Genomic DNA, 20,734 nt, shown 5'->3' with positions numbered 1-20,734 from the left:
CACTCGGAGATTAATGAAAACAGTGCGTTCGCCACACTTTTCGCTGAAATGTTGCGGCGCCACTGCTTCAGGGTATCGGGTTGCATAGTCCACCAAAACTAATGCAAAGCGATGCCCGCGTGCTGATCGTTCTAATGGCCCGATGAGGTCCATACCAATTCTCGAAGGGGCCTGCATTAGAGGAAGAGGCGCAGCGGTGCTTTTGGGGAGGCCGGTGGATTCACCAACTGACATTCACGACAAGCCGCGCACCACCTGCGCACATTCTCGTGAATGCCCGGCCAAAAACCGGGCCATGAGGCGATTCAGTGTCGCTGCCTGCCTAAATGTCCCGCCATCGGATTACAATGAGCCGTCTGGAATAGCATTTCCCGGCGGCTTTTAGGAACTAACAACTGGGTTGTAACCTCCTTTGACTGAGTGTCTTGTGTCACTCGGTACAACCGATCCTTTAACACAGCAAAATAGGGATAGGAGAGTGGTCGGGCAGGTTGGAGATGCTGACCGTCGATGGTCTGGACTTGTTCAAATGCCCATTTTAGGGACTCATCCTGGGACTGTTCCAGGGAAAATCATCGCGTTCAGAGAGGATTAGCCTCTCATTCGCTCCGTTCCCTGGCTCAGTATCCGCAGCCCGGCTCAGCCACTCCCACCTGCGCGTCCACTCCATTCTCCAGCTTCCTCTCTCCACAAGAGACATCCGCACCTAAACACCCCAATACTTGACTAAAAGCTGGCCAATTTGTCCCCAAAATCAGCGGATGTCGGAGGTGCGGGTTAACTGCCACCTCCACACTATGCTTTTGTCCCGAAATTGAATGAGTGCGGACATTAGAGGGTATTTCACCACATCCCGTGCACGCACGAACCGAAACCACGCGGCTTTTATCCAATGCCTCGAGCCGAACCAGGCTTTGGTGGATCGAGGTCTGGTTACAACCGGAATCCACCAAAGCGAGGTAAGTACCCCCCTTAATACTCACAGGTATTTGGTACAGGCCAGCTTGATCGGGGGCAGCCTGTGGGCTGTCCGGGACCCGGATCAGTGCCCCCACCTCCATCACTGGGCACCGGTCCATGAAGTGCCCTGGGTCCCCGCACCGCCAACAGGCCGGCCCAGGCCTCCCCGCCGCCCTAGTGGCAGGAAGTGGGTCAAGAGATTGGCGTGGAGAGAGTGGAGGAAAAGGTACTGCTGTGGTCCCCGTGCTGGCTAGCCCTGCCCCCCTGGGCAGCACCCTTGTGCCAGCGACGGCCTCTGGAGGCAGCCCACCCCTTCCCCGGGGTGGGACCCGAAGAGAAACGCCCGGACGGGACCTGGGAAGTAGTCGTGGACGAGGGGAAACAATAGGGGAAGAGAGAGAGAGAGAAACAGCTGGCAGGGATTCGCCGACTCCTGGGCACGCCACCATCTGGTCCTCCGCCAATTGGATGGCCAGGTCTAGCGACGTCGGGCGGTGGCACTGGACCCACTCTGCCGTCTTTCTCGGCAGACGGCCGATGAACTGCTCCAGCACCACTCGGTCGAGGATCTGCTCGACGTCGCCTCCCCCGGCCAACAGCCATCTGCGGCAAGCGTCCCGGAGCTGTTGAGCGAGCACGAAGGGCCGGCCACTATCGCCCAGCTCCAGTGACCGAAACCGCTGGCGATGTTGTTCTGGGCTCCGGCCGACCCGCTGGAGGATGGCTCGCTTGAGGTCGGTGAAGACCAGGAGGTTTTGGACGGGCAATTGTTGGGCCGCCACCTGGGCCTCCCCCGACAGCAGAGGTATGAGTCGCACCGGCCATTGGTCTTGTGGCCACCCACATGCCTCGGCCGACTTCTCGAACAAATCGAGGAAAGCTTCTGGGTCGTCCTGTGGCCCCATTTTATTTAGGGGCAGGTGGGAGGGGCCGGTGGAGTTTCGGCCGGTGGAGGCCCTGCCCGTCCCTCCTGGTCCATCCAGCTCCGGAACAGCTCGCGGTCCTCCTGCTGGGCCTGCATCAGGGAGCGGAAACGGCGCTCCTGATCGTCTCGTATCTCCAGCAGCGCCTGATGGTGTTCTTGGTGGAGGCCCGCGAGCGATTGGATGACTTCCGCAAACGGCGAGCTCGGCGGGGACTGCATGACGGCGGCGGCCGGGCTTCTTCCTTCCCGGGTTTCGGCACCAGTGTAACAAAGTTCGGATGAAGGAAGGAAGAAGTCGGAGTCGGCGTAACTGAGGCTCGGGAAAATTTATTACTTCACAAAATAAATGTTGTGCACTCCGGCACTTTCAAATCAAATAAGTTCACAGCACTTTGGTGAGTCTCTGCTCAGCCACGGTTCTTTGCCCTCCCGAGTCCTCAGTCTGGTTCCTCTCTGCCACTGTCTGCCCCATGGTGGCTTTTAATCTCTCCACGCCAATCACTGGAACGAGAAACAGGTGAATGTCATCTTGCACTTGACCCACTTACTCACCGCTCGTTCTCCAGTCTCTCTCTCCCGCTGCAGATCCTGCTAACCACGCACCCCTCGCCACACCCTCCCTCTGTATGCACTTGAGTTTTGTGTGCGTTTATGAGCACGGTAATATAGTTTAATGTTACACCTTCTTATTTAAAATAAAACAAAGCAAAGAACAAGTGTCTTATCATTTATACTGCATAGCATTATACATCAGTAGTTGTCCGCGACAAACAATGTTGATCTGCTGTGGAGATTGAAAGGATGCCATCTTCTCGTGTTCTGTTGTAGTTTTTGTAGTTTTAAATAATGATTTAATGATTTTATATTTATTTGGCGCTGTCATGGCTACGCTTCTCCGACGAGCCGCTTCTTCTTCGGCTTTTGCCGTGGTACTGTGGATTCACAAGCAACATGCCCGTGGACACTGCAGACTAGCAGTCCGCATGTGTACTGCACGTCGACGCGGACGACGATGCAGAAGTATATGGAAACCAATGCACTTATGGCGTAGGTCCGACGCAGAAGTATAAATTGGGCTTCAATGCCATAGACTCCCCATATTAAAATGCCCAACTTTAAAGCAGAAAAAAAAAGTTTACAGCCTGGTTCAAAAAATGATTTTGGTCTATATAGCTAATTTTGCCCTTCCTGACAACTGCGAGGGGGGTGAATTTAATCCGTTTAAATTATATTAAGCCTTAATGTTCTGCATAATTAAGGGTTGTGGCCACTTGAGTGACAGGTGGATTGCGGCTGCTGTCACCACCGTCGAGCTAGGCGGGCGTGGTTTCAGCACCCAACTCCCGCCTCTTTGCCCATTTTCAGTTATTCGGAAGTGACACGCGTTGATGTCTCCGCCCAATTTGAGGTTCAAAAACACTCTTTGGAAACCTACAGATGGCGTCACGGACACTATGTCCATGTTTTTATACAGTCTATGGGTGAAATACAGTTTATTAAGCATTTAAAAGCTTTAGGAGAAATTTAATTATTGAAAGCCCCAAAAGCAATTAATATTTCATGGCTTATTCATTATTAATTAGTGATACAAGAAAAATCAATTGAAAACAATAATGGACAATACAAATGTAATACCTGAAGCAAATATAAGCCCCCAAAAAGCAATTGCTATTTCATTTTTAGATGCTTTTAGATGTAATTACATTTATGAAAGTATTCATTTGTGATGCAAGAAAAATCAACAGGCCACAAAATGAACAATAAGAGTTTAATACTTGAAGCAAATATAAAGTAAAAGTGGAAGCGAATGAGACAGATCTCTCTTTATTGACTTACAAGATAGCAAAGCATCTAAAGTGAGTAAAAGTGAAGATGGATCAGATGCAAACCTACATGACAGACTATCTTACAGCTGCATTTTGTAAAACACACCATAAGCGGGAGAATAACTAGTTGAAATCAAAAGTAAATCCGCCTCTTTTTCAGCTTAGTGAACAAGAACATTTTAACCTGTAAAAAGCTTCTACAAATATGCTTCAGAAGAACATTTTGAACATAAAATTAAACTTGTAATGAAGCATTATCATATAATTTATATCATAAAGCAAAAGTCTATACAAGAATAAAACTTTAGATATTGTTCTTATGGGAGGAACTCTATTATTGAGTTGATCTGAATCTCACAGATGAAACTGTTGGTCTTGAAGATGAACTTTATTCACTGTGATAAATTTAGATGATGTTTCTTATGACAGATTAATATGGAAGAGATGCGGTGTAGCACTTGAAAGCGCTGGACCTGAAGATAAACTACTTAATGTGATTGTTTAGTTTATGACTCCGTAGAGAAGCTGAATGAGTGAAATTCTTCCCGCATGCAGTGCAATGATATGGTTTCTCTCCAGTGTGAATCCTCTCATGACTTTTCAGATGTTCTGACCGACTGAATCTCTTGTCGCAGTGTGAACACTTGTAAGGTTTCTCTCCAGTGTGGATCCTCTCATGTGATTTCAGATGTTCTGACCGACTGAATCTCTTGTCGCAGTGTGAACACTTGTAAGGTTTCTCTCCAGTGTGGATCCTCTGGTGCAGTTTTAAATGGTGCGCTGTAATAAACGTCTTTTCACACTCAAAGCACATATAATCTCTCACACCAGTGTGTATCTTCTGATGAACTTTTAAACTCTGTTGTTGTGAAAAACTCTTTCCACAGAAAGAACATGAATGTGGTTTCTCCTTCGTATGAACTCTCAGGTGATCCTTCAGGTTTGAAGCCCATGAAAATGTTTTTCCACACTGATCACATTCATGCAGTTTCTCTCCAGTGTGGATGATCATGTGCTCCTTAAGGTTTGATGATTGTATGAATCTCTTCCCGCACTGATCACATGTGAACGGTTTCTCTCCAGTGTGGATTCTCATGTGAACATTGAGATTGTGTTTGTATGTGAAATTCTTTCCACACTGAGTGCAGGTGAAACTTTTCTTGTCTGCTCTTTTCAATAAAGAAATACTTTCAGTCTGTGAGTGAATTTTTTCTCCTCCATTAGATCTGAAATTAAATGTAAAACAGTTGCAATATAATTAAATCATTAAAGAAACTGAGAAATGTGAAGTGAAAGCAGACAACAGCTACACCAAATTATAATCATTTTGTTACAATTTTACAAAATAAGATACAATAATCTATATTTAAAAATACATACACTAATCCAATATTTCTGTAGTGAGAACTATTTAATGCTTAATCAACTCCACAGTCATAATACTATATTATAAACTTAATATTAGCACTAATATACTGTAATAAAAACGTATTATGTAAGTAATAACTATTTTACACTAATTAACGGACCAATATTATTCACTCAACACTGCTACAGCACAATTTTCATTCAGTTTCTTCCTTTTTAAAACAAAAGCTTTTTTTTTTAATGGCAACAGCCAGGAAGTGACATCATTTCAACATTTGAGTTTCAGTCCCTATTTTGTACCCTGGAGATAGAAAGTCTCCCCTATATTATTTATTTATTATTTATTACTTTTTTTGTTTGTTCATTTTTTACAACTCCTAGAGTATTTTTATGCTATAAACACTAAATCTGATGAACTGCTGATAACTTTAAATGTTCTTCAGCCTCATTGATGAAGGATCAAGAATAAACACCAACCTGTTTGTTCTTCAGTGTGTTTCATTCTGCAGGGTTCTGGATCTCTCATGTTCTCTCTGTCCTTCAATAAACTCTGTCTCTGCAGATTTCACTTCTTCCTGATGCTCTGATGCTCGTCTTCACTTGTAGACTGATGGGAATATTCCAGCATTTATTGCTGAACTGCAGTGGGAGGAGCTTCACTGAAGGAGTAGCGGATCTGCCAAAAATAAAGATAAATCAGTTATTACACAGTATTTGTGTAATAATTTACACATTTTAAATATTAATGTTCACCCATCTATCCATCTAGTGAAGTAACTATTAAATTAATTAACCACAAAGTGTTTTATACTGATTCACAACTAATATCTCTTTTTATTTTCTAAAAAAATTTCATCTTTGGGGGTTGGGGGTAAACATAGAAATATAATTTTACAAATTTCCAAGGTGCAAATAAACTGCCAGTTGAATTTAACTTAACAATTTGTTTTTGTATGTTTTAGTTTTAACATAGTTTATCACAGATTCATTAAATAAATGGAATTATTATACTTATCTAAATATTTTAATGTCACAATAGCTGATGTCTGTTGTTTGCTTATCAGCATTAAAATGAGCTTAATGTGGCAATTAACAGATCTGAGGTCATCAGCATAATGAATGAGGTGAAAACAGGATCTATTGACATGAAATAAAGAGGATTTTCAGCAGCTGATAATATTGATGAGTCTCAGACTATAAACACTCATTAAACAAGCCATTCAGGATCAGCAGCAGACCATCTCACTTTATTCTGAGTGTTTGCTGATAGAAACTGATTGTTTGAGTCACAATTTATGCTGAAAGCCTAAAGTGCTCTACTGAAAAATATTACAGTTATCTCTCAAATGATACAGAAAAAAATACCACTAATATAAAGACACTGACGACGATCTTTCTCAGACATTATGATTTGTCCATATTAATCTAAATACACTTTAATTTTCTAATAATTACATTCACAACAACAAAATAGTTTCCTCTTACCATTTTGTAGGTGAAGGGGAACAAGACAAAACCTTCTTTATAAGTGTTAGCAGGCACACAAATAGCACTGAGACCGATAAAAACTATCCAGACCCCGTAAATTGATTAAACAAACTATGTAGTGTGTATTTTACAATTACGTGAAATAGCATGAATAGAAGTGAAGATGGATCAAATGCAAACCTACATGGCAGAATATCTTACACCTGCATTTTGTAAAATACAGCTAAAGTGGAAGAATAACTAGTTTAAAAACAACAACAACAACAGTGAATATGAAATGAAAAATAAATCAGCTTATAATGAAGAAGAACATTTTGAACCCGTAAAAACATTCTACAAATATTCATTAGAAGAACATTTTGATCATAAAATGAAACTTGTAATAAAGCATATTATTTAAGACGGTTAGTTCCATCCCTCGAGTCTGATTGGCTATGACTGCTTCACCCAACGATTCTGTGCATCACTGAGCAACAACCTTAGCAACATAAACAATTATATAGCATCAAAACTGTTTAGAGTATTATGTATTTCGGCCGAATTAACTGTTTGTTATTTATTTAATGAAGTATCATCTTTAAATTTGAGACCCCGCCCTTCTTCCCCGTCTAATAAACGCTTCTCATGCAGAGATATGTTGATGTGTTTGTGCGTCTGTGTAGAAGCCTACAGTTTTCGAAGTGAGGAGGGAATATTACTGTATTTAATCGTTTTCTGTTTCAGGTATGATTCTGTATGTCCATATGTCCATCATTTTACACTGTCCCAGCTAACAATTTTACGTTATAAAAACGTTATATTTGAATGTTCTTAGAACATTCAAAATCAAAACGTCCAGTTTTTTAGACGTTGTATTAACGTTCTTGTTTGGTTATAAGAACGTTATTCAAAACGTTTTTAGAACGTTTCAGTCTCTCGTTATATTAATGTTCTAAGAACGTTATTGAAAACATTATTAGAACGTTCAATTTTCATTACATTAATGTTCTAAGAAGGTTATGCAAAACATTAGAATATTCCATTCTTTCATTATTTTAATGTTCTCTTAATGTTTAACATTATGACATATAAGATTATGTAACATTTATTTACTGTTACAGATGTTTACTGTTACATGATATGGACCCTGCCTTTGAACAATAAAAAAAATGAAAGCATCTTCAAGATTCAAGTTGTAGCAACAAAACTCAAGAACCAATTAAGTGTTTTAGAACTTCAAAGCAAATTTTCAGATGTTAAAGAGAGGATTACATTTAAGAATTTGTGTTGTTGAATGACCTAGAAACATGTATAAAAAAATTAAAAAATAAAAAGATTTGTGTATAAAATACAATTATTTTAAATGATTGAGTTTATGACGCCTGTCCAGGATCAGATACTGGGCCATCAGACAGAATAGAATCTCGAGACAATCTTGGGAGACACTGCAGGGAGAAAAGAAGACAAGAGTGTTGTATTAATGCATTGTGAGATTTAGAATAAAAGCACTGGGATGCTTCACTATATGTAGTGCATCGCTCTACATGTCTTTGCAAAATAGCTTACGAAATAGTGCCTGGGATTTTGATTCACAAAATTGTTAATCTGTAAAGTCAAGTCAAGTCACCTTTATTTATATAGCGCTTTTACAATACAGATTGTGTCAAAGCACTTAACAGTATCAAATTGGAGGATAGAGCGTCAGTAATGTATAATGATAAGATTAAACACTCAATTTTCAGTTAAAGGCATTTCATTATTGAATTCAGAGATGTCATTGTCTAGCTCAGTTTAGTTTAAATAGTATCTGTGCAATCAAATCGGCGATAATCGCTAGAAATTAAGTGTCCCCAACTGAGCAAGCCAGAGGCGACAGCGGCAAGGAACCAAAACTCCCTCCGAGACAGAATGGAGAAAAAACCTTGGGAGAAACCAGGCTCAGTCGGGGCCAGTTCTCCTCTGACCAGACGAAACCCGCAGTTCAAAAGTTTATATTTCTATTTTAATTTTGTTGCAATTTCTAACAATAGTAGTATTATGTAGTTAGGTATTTTATTATATTTTAGTTATTTTGTTATTTTTGGTTGATATATCTAGGGATATATCTCTGGGGTCATCTGGGTGTCCTGGTCTCCGCTGACGATCAGGGCTGTAGACATCATCTCTTGGTGCTGATCCACCATCTGATCGGATACGGACTGAGAAACAGACTAGGAAAGAAACAGACAAATATTAGCGTAGATGCCATTCAACTGACGATGTAATGAGTACATCGTGTGTTATGGGGAGTGTTCGGTTCGGTTGATCTAATTAATGCAGCCTAACAATCCTTTAACGGATTTGAATAATAGAAGCGTATTAATGTGTTATGTGTAAGCCAGGCTAAAGAGATGGGTCTTTAATCTAGATTTAAACTGACAGAGTGTGTCTGCCTCCCGAACAGTGTTAGGTAGATTGTTCCAGAGTTTGGGTGCTAAATAGGAATAGGATCTGCCGCCCGCAGTCGATTTTGATATTCTAGGTATTATCAAGCGGCCGGAGTTTTGAGAACGCAGCGGACGTGGAGGACTATAATGCGATAAGAGCTCGCTCAAGTACTGAGGAGCTAAACCATTCAGGGCTTTATAAGTAATTAACAAGATTTTAAAATCTATCCGATGCTTGATAGGGAGCCAGTGCAGTGTTGACAGAACCGGGCTAATATGGTCATATTTCCTGGTTCTAGTAAGGACTCTAGCTGCTGCATTTTGGACTAACTGTAGTTTGTTGATCAAGCGTGCAGAACAACCACCTAATAAAGCATTACAATAGTCTAACCTTGAGGTCATAAACGCATGAATTAACATTTCTGCATTTGACGTTGAGAGCATTGGTCGCAATTTAGATATGCTTTTGAGATGAAAAAATGCAGTTTTACAGATGCTAGAAACATGGCTTTCAAATGACAGATTGCTATCGAACAGCACACCTAGGTTCCTGAAGTGAATATCTCTGTAAAGTGAATATCTCTGTAGACCATTTCTGGTGGGACAAACGACTCTTTCATGTTGTGAGCAAGTCACTGAATCACTGACATGGAATCCCTCATAACTCAAACAATGAATGCTAACAATAACGATTTGTTCACCTATTGCATCACCAGTTCACTTTGTGCTTGGATCCAAAAATTTAGTTGTAATGGGCAGAAAAGCAATTAGTCATCATTTTAATGAAATCTTTGTCTTAGCTTAGTGTTGTCAAAAGTACCAGTACTTTGGTACCAAGTCGATACTGACATTTTAAAGGGGTCATATGATGCGATTTCAAGTTTTCCTTTCTCTTTGGAGTGTTACAAGCTGTTCATGCATAGATAAGATCCCTGAAGTTGCAAAGACTAAAGTCTCAAAACCAAAGAGATTATAAAAGTTAAGACTTGTCCATACCCCCTAAAACGGCTCATTTAAACATGCCCCCACGTCTACGTCACGGTGTGGGGAGATTTTCATAACACCGCCCAAATGTTTACGCAAAGAAAGGGGGCGTGATTTTTATTCTCGCTCCATGTCGTGGAGGCGCTGTGTTTCGCTGTGAAAGTGAAGTACTTTGTTTGGGCTTCCAAAAGAGGACACAACTAGAAATCAGTGGTTAAGTTGTATTTGCAACACTGTTCCAGAAGAGTTCAACCCAAATATTCAAGTGTGTGCAGCGCTAACCTTTCCTGATGCTGGGAGAGAGTAGCCTTGCTTGCTGGCTTGCACAAAGGCTGTTTCTATTAAGTGGGGCAATTCCAACTTTGCAAGGACAGTCTGGCGCTTCTGACTCACAGCCTGTAATTACGTTTCTGCTACTGACAATTCAAACACGAGTTTTGAGCTGTGTAGAGTAGTGCTTGTTGTTTGTCATTTCTCCGATCACAAATGCAGACATGGTAATGTTTACGCGGCGCGATGCAACGCGACACGTAAAAATACAGTATATAAGTTTTGGATGGACAACTGATGATTTAGTAGAATAATTAGGTATTAAGGGATTAAGTATTGTCCCTAGAGTGACCTTATCAGCAGTTGTGGATTCTGCCTCAACCTACAGTTGATCTAAAAATGCTAAAAACAGGCAGAAAGAAGGAATGAGTGAATTTGAGGAAATCCGGGTAAGGGAATATTTGTGGATAGAGTATGGACATTTAATACAAGTGTACTCAGATGCATTGAAAAATCCAGATAATGATCAAGTAGGTATAGCATGACATTCCTAAATTACTCATTTCCAGAAAAGTAAGGATTTCAAATAAGTTATCAGTTTTTTTCAGGAGAGTTCATTTCAATAATCATGGCTTAAAGGTGGATAAGTGAAGCAGGTTTAAAGGAGGTTTTAGTATGCTCAGATTCTAGTTATGCTCTCTTGAGTATTGAAGAAAAATATTCAGTCACCAGACAGGATTTAATAGTTGAAATTTTGCAATTATAGATGTTAGAGCGAAAAAGGGTGAATGATATTCATGAAAGGGTAATGCAGCAGCAGACAGACTGGCGAAACAAGCTGTGATGGACACCAGTATAGAAATGACAGTATCATATAGCAGATATCAAATTAAAACAATAATAAAAAAATAAATAAAAAATAATGCAAAGTTGGCAACATCAGTGGGAAATGGAAAACAAAGGAAGACATATGTATTCAATACAGCCGCAAGTGGGAATAGAAGAGAGGAAAACATACTATCCAGACTTAGAATAGACCACACTGGACTTAATAAATCAAAGAAGTTAATGTCTAAGCATCCAACAGGTCTCTGTGATTGGTGTGGAGGAAGTGAAACGCTTGAACATGTCATGATGCATTGAGGGAGGTTTATGGAGGATAGATAACAGTTATTAGAAGAGTTTAGGAAGAAAGGAGAGTATGATATTATTATTATGAAATACTTATTAAGGGGAGGCACAATAGCTGATGTCTGTCGTTTTCTTAAATCTGTTCACACCAATAAAATGAGCTTAATGTGGCAATTTACGGATCTGAAGTCATCAGCATAATAAATGAGGTGAAAACAGGATCTATTGACATGAAATAAAGAGGATTTTCAGCAGCTGATAATATTGATGAGCCTCAGACTATAAACACTCATTAAACAAGCCATTCAGGATCAGCAGCAGATCATCTCACTTTTTATACAAGTATGTGGATAGTGATTATTTCCATACGAATATTTGTTGAACGACTATAAAACTGCTCTATTAAAGCATAATATGATCGTCTCATAAAATGATACAGAACATATCAGTAATATAAAGACTGACACTAATGATAATGATATCACTGAAATTTGTTGCATATTGTTTTAGTTTGATTCATAGCATGAACTAGTAACTGGATCACAAACACATCTCTTTGGTATGTCCAGAAACTGACAAATTATAAAACCTTTAAAAATAAAGACTATTACCAGCAACATGATCACTCAAACATCAAGATAATCATACGAACGAACATACAAAACAAAATTGCTCAGATCTTAACATTTTCCCTCACATGCTCGTCGCCTGCTGTGATAAATGTTTTAGTCAGCAAACACAGAAACAAAACAATTCAGAAATTACCTATTAAAATGTTGCTTAAATAAACAGTCAAGTATGTTTTACAATCATGTTGTGTACAGCCGAACGAGCAACCTTTCAAACTTCACTGCACCGTAAGCCCAGGTATGTGTCGCCACATTCTCGGGTTATGAAGGATAAAGAAGGGAAAAGTTAATCTTCCGAAATGAGCAATATCTTCTCAGGTAAAAGTTATCAGAACCGTGTCTAGGGACAAGCGGGCCATCACTCGGCTCTGACCTTATCAGCCTGTTTGTATCCTATTATTTGATTCGCTGTTGTCGCTTATCTTCACGAGGATCTTGTCTTCGGAAAATATTATTTTATTCACTTACGTCAGAAACAGCAAATCCTTTTTAAAACTGGCCGTTGTTCCCACTACATTGCATTGTTATATTTCAGAAAATGTTTTACCCGCCAACTAGCGACTGACACTGTTACATTTACTCGCCAACGACGATTTTTACTCGCATTTGGCGCTTGGCGAGTGTTAATTTTAGGCCCTGTTTCTATGAATAAATCATTATTTTTGCATAGGTGGTTTGAAAGGAATATATACTGTGTTTTGTTATAGATATGTTCTATGAGAGTGGAAACATTCTGTCTTATGAAGACTTTATGCATGTTTACAACTTTTCCATCCCCTTTAAAGTGCCCCTATTATGCCATTTTTAAGGTTGCTAATATTGTTTTATGAGTCTGCTAAAACAGGTTTACGTGCATCCAAGGTCAAAAAACAGTTTAGTTTTCTCAAAAAATAGCTTTAATTTTACCTTATTTCTAAATGATTCCTAAACGACTCGTGCGAAGCAGTTCAAAGAATCAGTCTCTCTAAACCCCGCCTTTCCGTGAGCACTCGCTGCTGTGATTGGTCAAATGGCACAGTCTTTTGTGATTGGTCTACTGCGTACAGCGCGAATGACAGCCATGGGCGGACATTATGCAAATGTGTTACTTTGTGACCTACAGCCTTAACAGAATAAGATTTGAATTCCTGACGACTCGTTTAGGCGATTGAGAGTCCACTCTTTTTTTTTGATAGACAATAACTTTATATATCGTGCACTTTCGGCTTCACAACTTTGCAGAAAGTTTATGTTCACATACTGCTACATGACACACTGCATGAAAGGAAATATTCGAAAAGGCATAATAGGTGCACTTTAAAGAATTTCAGCAAGTGGCTAAAGCTATTCTAAATGGGTTGATACAACTAATAAATAATCACCTCTCTTTTGGAAGCAATTAAAGGAAATTTCCAGAATTAAATGTTGATGGTATTGAAATATTTTCTTCATCTTGTAATAATAAAAATATTAGACACATTTTGCAATCAAAACATAAAATCTCCCCTTGAGGAAAATTCTTTTGGAATGCAAAAATTTCTGAGATTAATTGGAAAACGATGTGGTCAAATCCTTACGAATTTTGTATTTTGAATAAAGTTAAAGAGGTGCATTTCAAAATACATCACAATATTTACCAATGTAAAGTAGCTCTTTCTAAATTCATGGACATTGACAATACTTGCAGTTTCTGTAACACGCACGAGGAAGACTTGTGTCATTTGTTTTATAATTGTGATTTGTCTCTTAGATTTTGGTCTGATGTTAGTGCCTTTCTATTTCTGCAAAGAAATGTTAATTATATGCTATCTTTAAAATATGTTATTTGTACTTTTTCACACAAAATTAAAATGATTATGCCATTAAATTTTTAATTTTGCAAGGTAAATATTATATTCATACACATAAATTTGTAAAATGCATACCAAACTGTAATCTATTTTTATCAGAAATGGAAGTTTTGAAAAAGTCTCTAATACAAATTAATAATAAAAAAATTACATATTGTTAGATTTCATGGATAATTTTTTTTCTGTATAGCTCCCCCACTGCAGTCTTTGAATATGTCTTAAGGAAAAAGGAAGAAAATTTGTACTCTTGTTTAGTTGTTTCTGTGTTTTTATTTTTTTTAAATGTTTATTTATTATTTAGTTTTTCCTATGTGGTTATTTGTTTATTTTATTTATTTAATTTCTCCTCTTAAACATTGTTCTACAGTTTAAGGTTGCTATTATATTTTGTGTATCTGGATTTACTTGTTAATATATTTTTGTAATGTTCCATCATTCTTCTTAATTGAAAAAAACAACAAAAAAAGCCAAATATACCTGTGAAAAACCTCAAATTAAATAAATCACCCGGTCCTGAAGGGCTAACTTCTAACTTTTATAGATGTTTTTTGGATGATTTAAAAGAATTATTATTTAAAGCTTTCCTACAATCTATTGAAGAAGGCACATTAAGCTCTACACAGAGACAAGGGCTGATTACGTTACTACCTGAACCAGATAAAAAGTCTAGATATATAGATAATCTACGTCCAATAACCTTGTTAAATACTGATTATAAAATTGTTGCACACATTTTTGCCAACAGACTTAAACAAAGTCTAACACAGACTAATGATGAAATAAATGCTGTTAGGACATCTGTATCTTGTAGATATCATAATAGTGACTGCATAGTTTAAGTCTGATGATAAGAATGAAATGAACTTTAACTGACAGTTTACAGGAAATCTGCATAACATGAGGTGAAAACAGGAGCTATTAACAAATATAGCCTAGAGGATTTTCAGCAGCTCTATTATTATTGATGAGCCTCAGACTGTTAACACTCATTAAACAAGCCATTCAGGATCAGCAGCAGATCATCTCACTTTATTCTGAGTCTGAGTGCTTTCCAGCAATACAGAGCTCTATTGAAGAAAACACACACTTCTCACACTGACATGACTGACACACTCATCTTTACAGTTTGTTAGCAATCCTTTTCAATTATAGGCTATTTAAAAACGTAAAGTAACTAAAACTATTTTTTATTTGACAAACATAAATGTCTAAAAGGAAATAATGATAAATAACATTAAAATTGCATCAGCATGTCTAATTAATTTCCCTCACAGATTCATCCTTTAGTTTTTGGCTCTAAACATTGAAACAATCATACACACGAATGCTTCGTGAAAAACATTTTGAACCTGTAAAAATCTTCTACAAATATGAATTTAAGAACATTTTGAACATAAAATGAAACTTGTAATGAAGCATAACAATATAATTTATATCATAAAGCAAAATTGTACACAATAATACAACTTTAGATATTGTTCTTAGGGGAGGAACTCCATCTTTGAGTTGATCTGAATCTCACAGATGAAACTTTGCTGGTCTTGAAGATAAACTTTATTCACTGTGACTAATTTAGATGATGTTTCTTATGACAGATTAATATGGAAGAGATGCGGTGTAGCATTGAAAGCAGTGGGCCTGAAGATAAACTACTTATTGTGATTGTTTATTTTATGCATGCGTAGAGAAGAAGAATGAGTGAAACTCTTCCCGCATGCAGTGCAGTGATACGGTTTCTCTCCAGTTTTTTTTTTATTTTTTTTATTTTAACCTTTATTTAACCAGGAAAAGTCCCATTGAGTTACAATAACTCTTCTCCCAGGGAGTCCTGGCCAAGATAGGCGGCACAAGGTTGCAAAAAAAGAAAAACATTAAAAGACAGGACAAAAATAAAACAAAATGTTCATACTACACAACAATCGCTATACATAGACTATACATATACAAACAAAACATTATGTTTAACTTAAGTAAATACAAGCATATAATTTAATGGGTACCTAGTTTAAAAACAATTACAACGTTCAATCAGAGTTGACTTTAAAAGGTTTTTAAAAATATGAATAGATGGAAGTGATTCTAGTTTTAAGGTGTTTTGGAGTTCATTCCAAACATTTGGTGCATATGATGAAAAAGCTTTTTTTCCAAATTCTGTTTTTGTTAATGGAATAATTAATAATAATTTTTTTGACAACCTTGTTCTATAAACACTGTTTTGGTAAGTAAGTAAATTTGAAATGTAAATGGGTAATTTACCCATTAGTGCTTTGGCAATAAAAATCAATAAATGAAGTTTTCTTCTGAGAGAAAGGGAGGGCCATTTTACAGTTTCATACAGAGTGCAGTGGTGAGTCCTAGCTGTTGCATCTGTAATGAAACGTAAAGCAGAGTGATATAATACATCTAATTTTTTTTATAAAAATAAGGTAGAATGCATATAAATTAAATCACCGTAATCCAAAACTGTTAAGAATGAACCCTGCACCAACCTTTTCCTTGCTGAATAAGGAAAACACCTCTTTAATCTAAAATAAAAACCTAACTTAGGTCTGAGTTTTTTTAAAAGGCTTTCAATATGGACCCCAAAAGACAATTTATCATCAATCCAAATACCTAGGTATTTGTAAGAAGTCACTCTCTCTATTGGAGTACCACTTTGTGTTAAAATAGTGAAATCCATAGGAGAGTGTGAACGTGTAAAGACCATAAATTTAGTTTTTTTAGCATTTAATACCAATTTTAATCCTATCAGAGATTTTTGTACCTGATTAAAGGCAGATTGTAAATGATAAATTGCTTCCTTCAATGATGTAGCAGAGGTGTACAAAATAGTTCATCTGCGAAGAAATGAGCCTTTGTTTGATTCAGATGTTCACCTAAATTATTTATATAAATAGAAAATAAAATAGGACCCAAAACTGATCCTTGGGGAACACCCATTTTTACTTCTAGCAATGATGAGGTACAGTTATCTAATGTCACACACTGAGTTCTACCACTCAGATAATCATAAAACCAGTTAAGCACAGTGTTACTAAAACCTATGTTTTGCAATCTTCGCAGAAGGAGATTATGGTCAACGGTATCAAATGCTTTAGATAAGTCAATGAATAGGGCAGCACAAGACTTTTTGCCATCTAAAGCATTAACAATATCATTTGTAACAGAGGTTACAGCCGTAATTGTACTGTGTCCTTTCCGGAAACCAGACTGAGTGGAACTTAAAATACAGTTATCAGCTAAAAAATGTTTGAGTTGCTCATTTATAAGAGACTCTAATAGTTTAGACAAGACAGATAATCTGGAAATTGGCCGATAATTATCTAATGCCGACGGGTCTCCATTTTTAAAAAGTGGGAGGACAAATGCAGATTTCCATGATTTTGGGATAGAACCACTGTATAAACTAAGATTAAAAATGGAAGTGATGGGTTTAGCAATCAAATGTGCAGCAGTTTTGAGAAAAAATGGCTCAATCTGGTCTGGCCCAGCAGTCTTTTTACAGTCCAGGCCCAACAGAGCATTTTGCACTTCAGAGACAGATATTAAAGTAAAATTAAAATTATTTAAATTTACATTAGACAAGTTTGTGATAGAAGTTACACTATCTGTGGGGATGGTTGGGAGTGTTGACTGAGCATCTATTCCTGCATTAATAAAATGCTTATTGAATGTATCTACTATATTTTGTTTACCCTTACTTCACCCTGACTTGCTATCATAACTTCTGGGATAGTTGGAGGAGGCACGTCTCGAAGAAGATTTAATTACTTTCCAAAAACGTTTGGGATCATTTAGGTTTTCATTTAATAAATTCAGATAATATTCACTTTTGTACTTTTAATTAGTCTTGTGCATTTGTTTCTTAATACCTTATAATTTACCCAGCACTTATCATTATTATTTACTTTTGCTTTAATCCATGCTTTATTCCGTTCTCTAATAGCTGTTGCTATAGAGTCATTAAACCAAGGATTGTCTCTACCCCTCACTCTGTATCTTCTAATAGGAGCATGTCTTTGAACTATAGCTAAAAGTTCTTTTAAAATAATTCCAAGCTAGCTCAACATCATCCATATCACAGACTAAGTTTAAATCACTCTGATAGATTTCGTGAAGAAAAGCTTGCTCATTAAAACATTTATAATTTCGTTTAAAAATATACCGTGGCTTAGTTTTAGTCAATTTGCAATTTCTAACACACACAACCATACAATGATCACTGATATCATTACAGAAAACTCCAGTAGCTGAATACTTATGTGGAGCATTAGACAGAATTACGTCAATTAATGTCGATTTGTCCATTTTGTGTGATTTAGGCGTGTAGGTGACTGTACTAGTTGTCAAATGTAAAGCATCACATATGTCTCTTAATGCTGATGAAGGTGATAGCCAGTCCCAATTCAGATCTCCTAGAAGAATATACTCATTGGTCAGTTTATGCAAAAACTCAGACAGTAAAGCAGTTGCTCCAGCTGCAGCCGAAGGTGGGCGGTAACATCCTACCACAGTCAGAAAAGCGCCATTGGGGAGATTTAATTTAATGGCACATAATTCAAAGAATTTTGGCTTTGTTATTGATTCAATGGAACAACATTCCAACGATGCCTTAACATACACAGCTACTCCCCCTCCTTTACCCATACGATCCGTCCTGAAGAGATTATACCCTTCGATATGAATCATATTGCTCGTGATTGATGGTTTGAGCCATGTTTCTGACAAGACGATTACGTCACTTTCTGTCAGTTTAGCCCACAGACGAATAGCATCGATTTTATTAATCAGGCTGCGTACGTTGACATGAATAAAACGCAAACCACTGCTATCTTTTAAATCGTCAGGGCTCAGAAGTTCAAGCAGTTTTGGGCCTGGATTTGGATGGACATTACCTGAAAGGAACAGGAGTAGAATAATCCAAACTGATCTTGCCGGGCGACTGTTGCCGACTCGATGATGACGCCTGCAGTTGTTAAACTGGAACCGCCGTACTTCTGCCCAATTGTAAGGTCCATACCCATGTAGGGTGCAGACCGATGAAGCCATGAGGACTGATGTAAAGCCATCGGCATCAAACAGCATGGTCACAGAATTTGGGAGAACAATCCGGGAAGAAGTAAACAATCCATCGCCAGATGATCCCAGAGTATTTACAGTCCGTGAGCTCAGCACATAAGCGAGCACTGCGAGCAGCAGGTAAACTGGTAGCCTCATATTGTTGTTGTAGCCAGACCAGTTTTTTTTTTTTTTTTCGTTGATAAAGTGCGCTATATTATTGTTTACGATAAAGTTTGTAAACACAGTTCTGAGACACAGGATGAAAATTTTCCAAATCAGGTAACCCGTTTAGCAAAAAACATAAACACAAGAAAATTACACAGACAAACGCGTAAACACTGGCGCCGCCATCTTGGAAGTGTGAATCCTCTCATGTGATTTCAAGTGTCCTGAATGATTAAATGTCTTGTCGCAGTGTGAACACTTGTAAGGTTTCTCTCCAGTGTGAATCCTCTCATGTGATTTCAGGTTTCCTGACCGACTGAATCTCTTGTCACAGTGTGAACACTTGTAAGGTTTCAGTGTGGATCCTCTGGTGCCGTTTCAAATGTGAAGCTGTAATAAAAGTCTTCTCACACTCAAAGCACATATGATCTCTCACACCAGTGTGTATCTTCTGATGAACTTTTAAACTCTGCAGTTGTGAAAAAGTCTTTCCACAGAAAAAACATGAATGTGGTTTCTCCTTTGAATGAACTTTCAGGTGATCCTTCAGGTGTGAAGCCCTCGAAAATGTTTTTCGACATTGATCACATTCATGCAGTTTCTCTCCAGTGTGGATGTTCATGTGGTCCTTAAGGTTTGATGATTGTGTGAAACTCTTCACGCACTGATCACATGTGAATGGTTTCTCTCCAGTGTGGATCCTCATGTGTCTCTTGAGACTCTGTTTAGTTGTGAAACTCTTTCCACACTGAGTGCAGGTGAAACTTTTCTTGACTTTTCTTTTCAGTAAAGAAACTCTTTCAGTCTGTGAGCGAGTTTTTTCTCCAGTTTTGACATGATGTGGTTTCTCCATTAGACCTGAAAATTAAGTTTAAAAAAACCAATTAATAAATTAAATTAAATTAATCTGAGAAATGTGAACTAAAATCAGACAATGGCTACACACAATTGTGATCATTGACACATTTTTACAAAATAAGGTACAATTATCTATATAAAAAAATAGACACTAATCCAATGTTTCTGTAGCAAGAACTATTTGATGCTTAATCAAATCCACAATTATAATATTATGAACATACTATTAACATTAATATAATATACTAAAATATTATTATGTATTTAACAATTTTTCTATTATAAACTAATTAACTGGCAAGTATTCTTCACTCAAGACAATTCCATTCCATTTCTTCCTTTTTAAAGATAAAGTATTTTTTATGGCAACACCCAGGAAGTGACATCATTTGAACATTTGAGTTTTAGTCCATATTTTGTACCCTGAGATAGAAAGTATCCCCTATATTATTTATTGGACTTTTTTTTATTTCATTTTTTACAACTCCTAGTGTACTTTTCTGCTATAAACACTAAATCTGATGAACTGCTGATAACTTTAAATGTTCTTCAGTCTCATTAATGAAGCATCAAGAATAAACACCAACCTGTTTGTTCTTCAGTGTGTTTCATTCTGCAGGGTTCTGGATCTCTCATGTTCTCTCTGTCCTTCAATAAACTCTGTCTCTGCAGATTTCACTTCTTCCTGATGCTCTGATGCTCGTCTTCACTTGTAGACTGATGGGAATATTCCAGTATTTATTGCTGAACTGCAGTGGGAGGAGCTTCACTGAAGGTGTGATTGTTGTGGGAGGAGCTTCACTGGAGGTGTGATTTGTTGTGGGAGGAGCTTCGC

The 20,734-nt window shown here is 37.8% G+C and overlaps 1 pseudogene; it reads right to left on the bottom strand.

Moving 5' to 3' along the window:
* Nucleotides 1-4,195: 4,195 nt before the first annotated feature.
* LOC131530096 (zinc finger protein 135-like) lies at nucleotides 4,196-20,628 on the bottom strand (annotated as a pseudogene).
* Between the last annotated feature and the right edge of the window lie 106 nt (nucleotides 20,629-20,734).

The sequence above is a fragment of the Onychostoma macrolepis genome, chromosome 22 (genome assembly GCF_012432095.1).
Source record: "Onychostoma macrolepis isolate SWU-2019 chromosome 22, ASM1243209v1, whole genome shotgun sequence".
NCBI classification, from domain to species: domain Eukaryota; kingdom Metazoa; phylum Chordata; class Actinopteri; order Cypriniformes; family Cyprinidae; genus Onychostoma; species Onychostoma macrolepis.
This window is presented reverse-complemented; position numbering and strand designations above follow the sequence as displayed.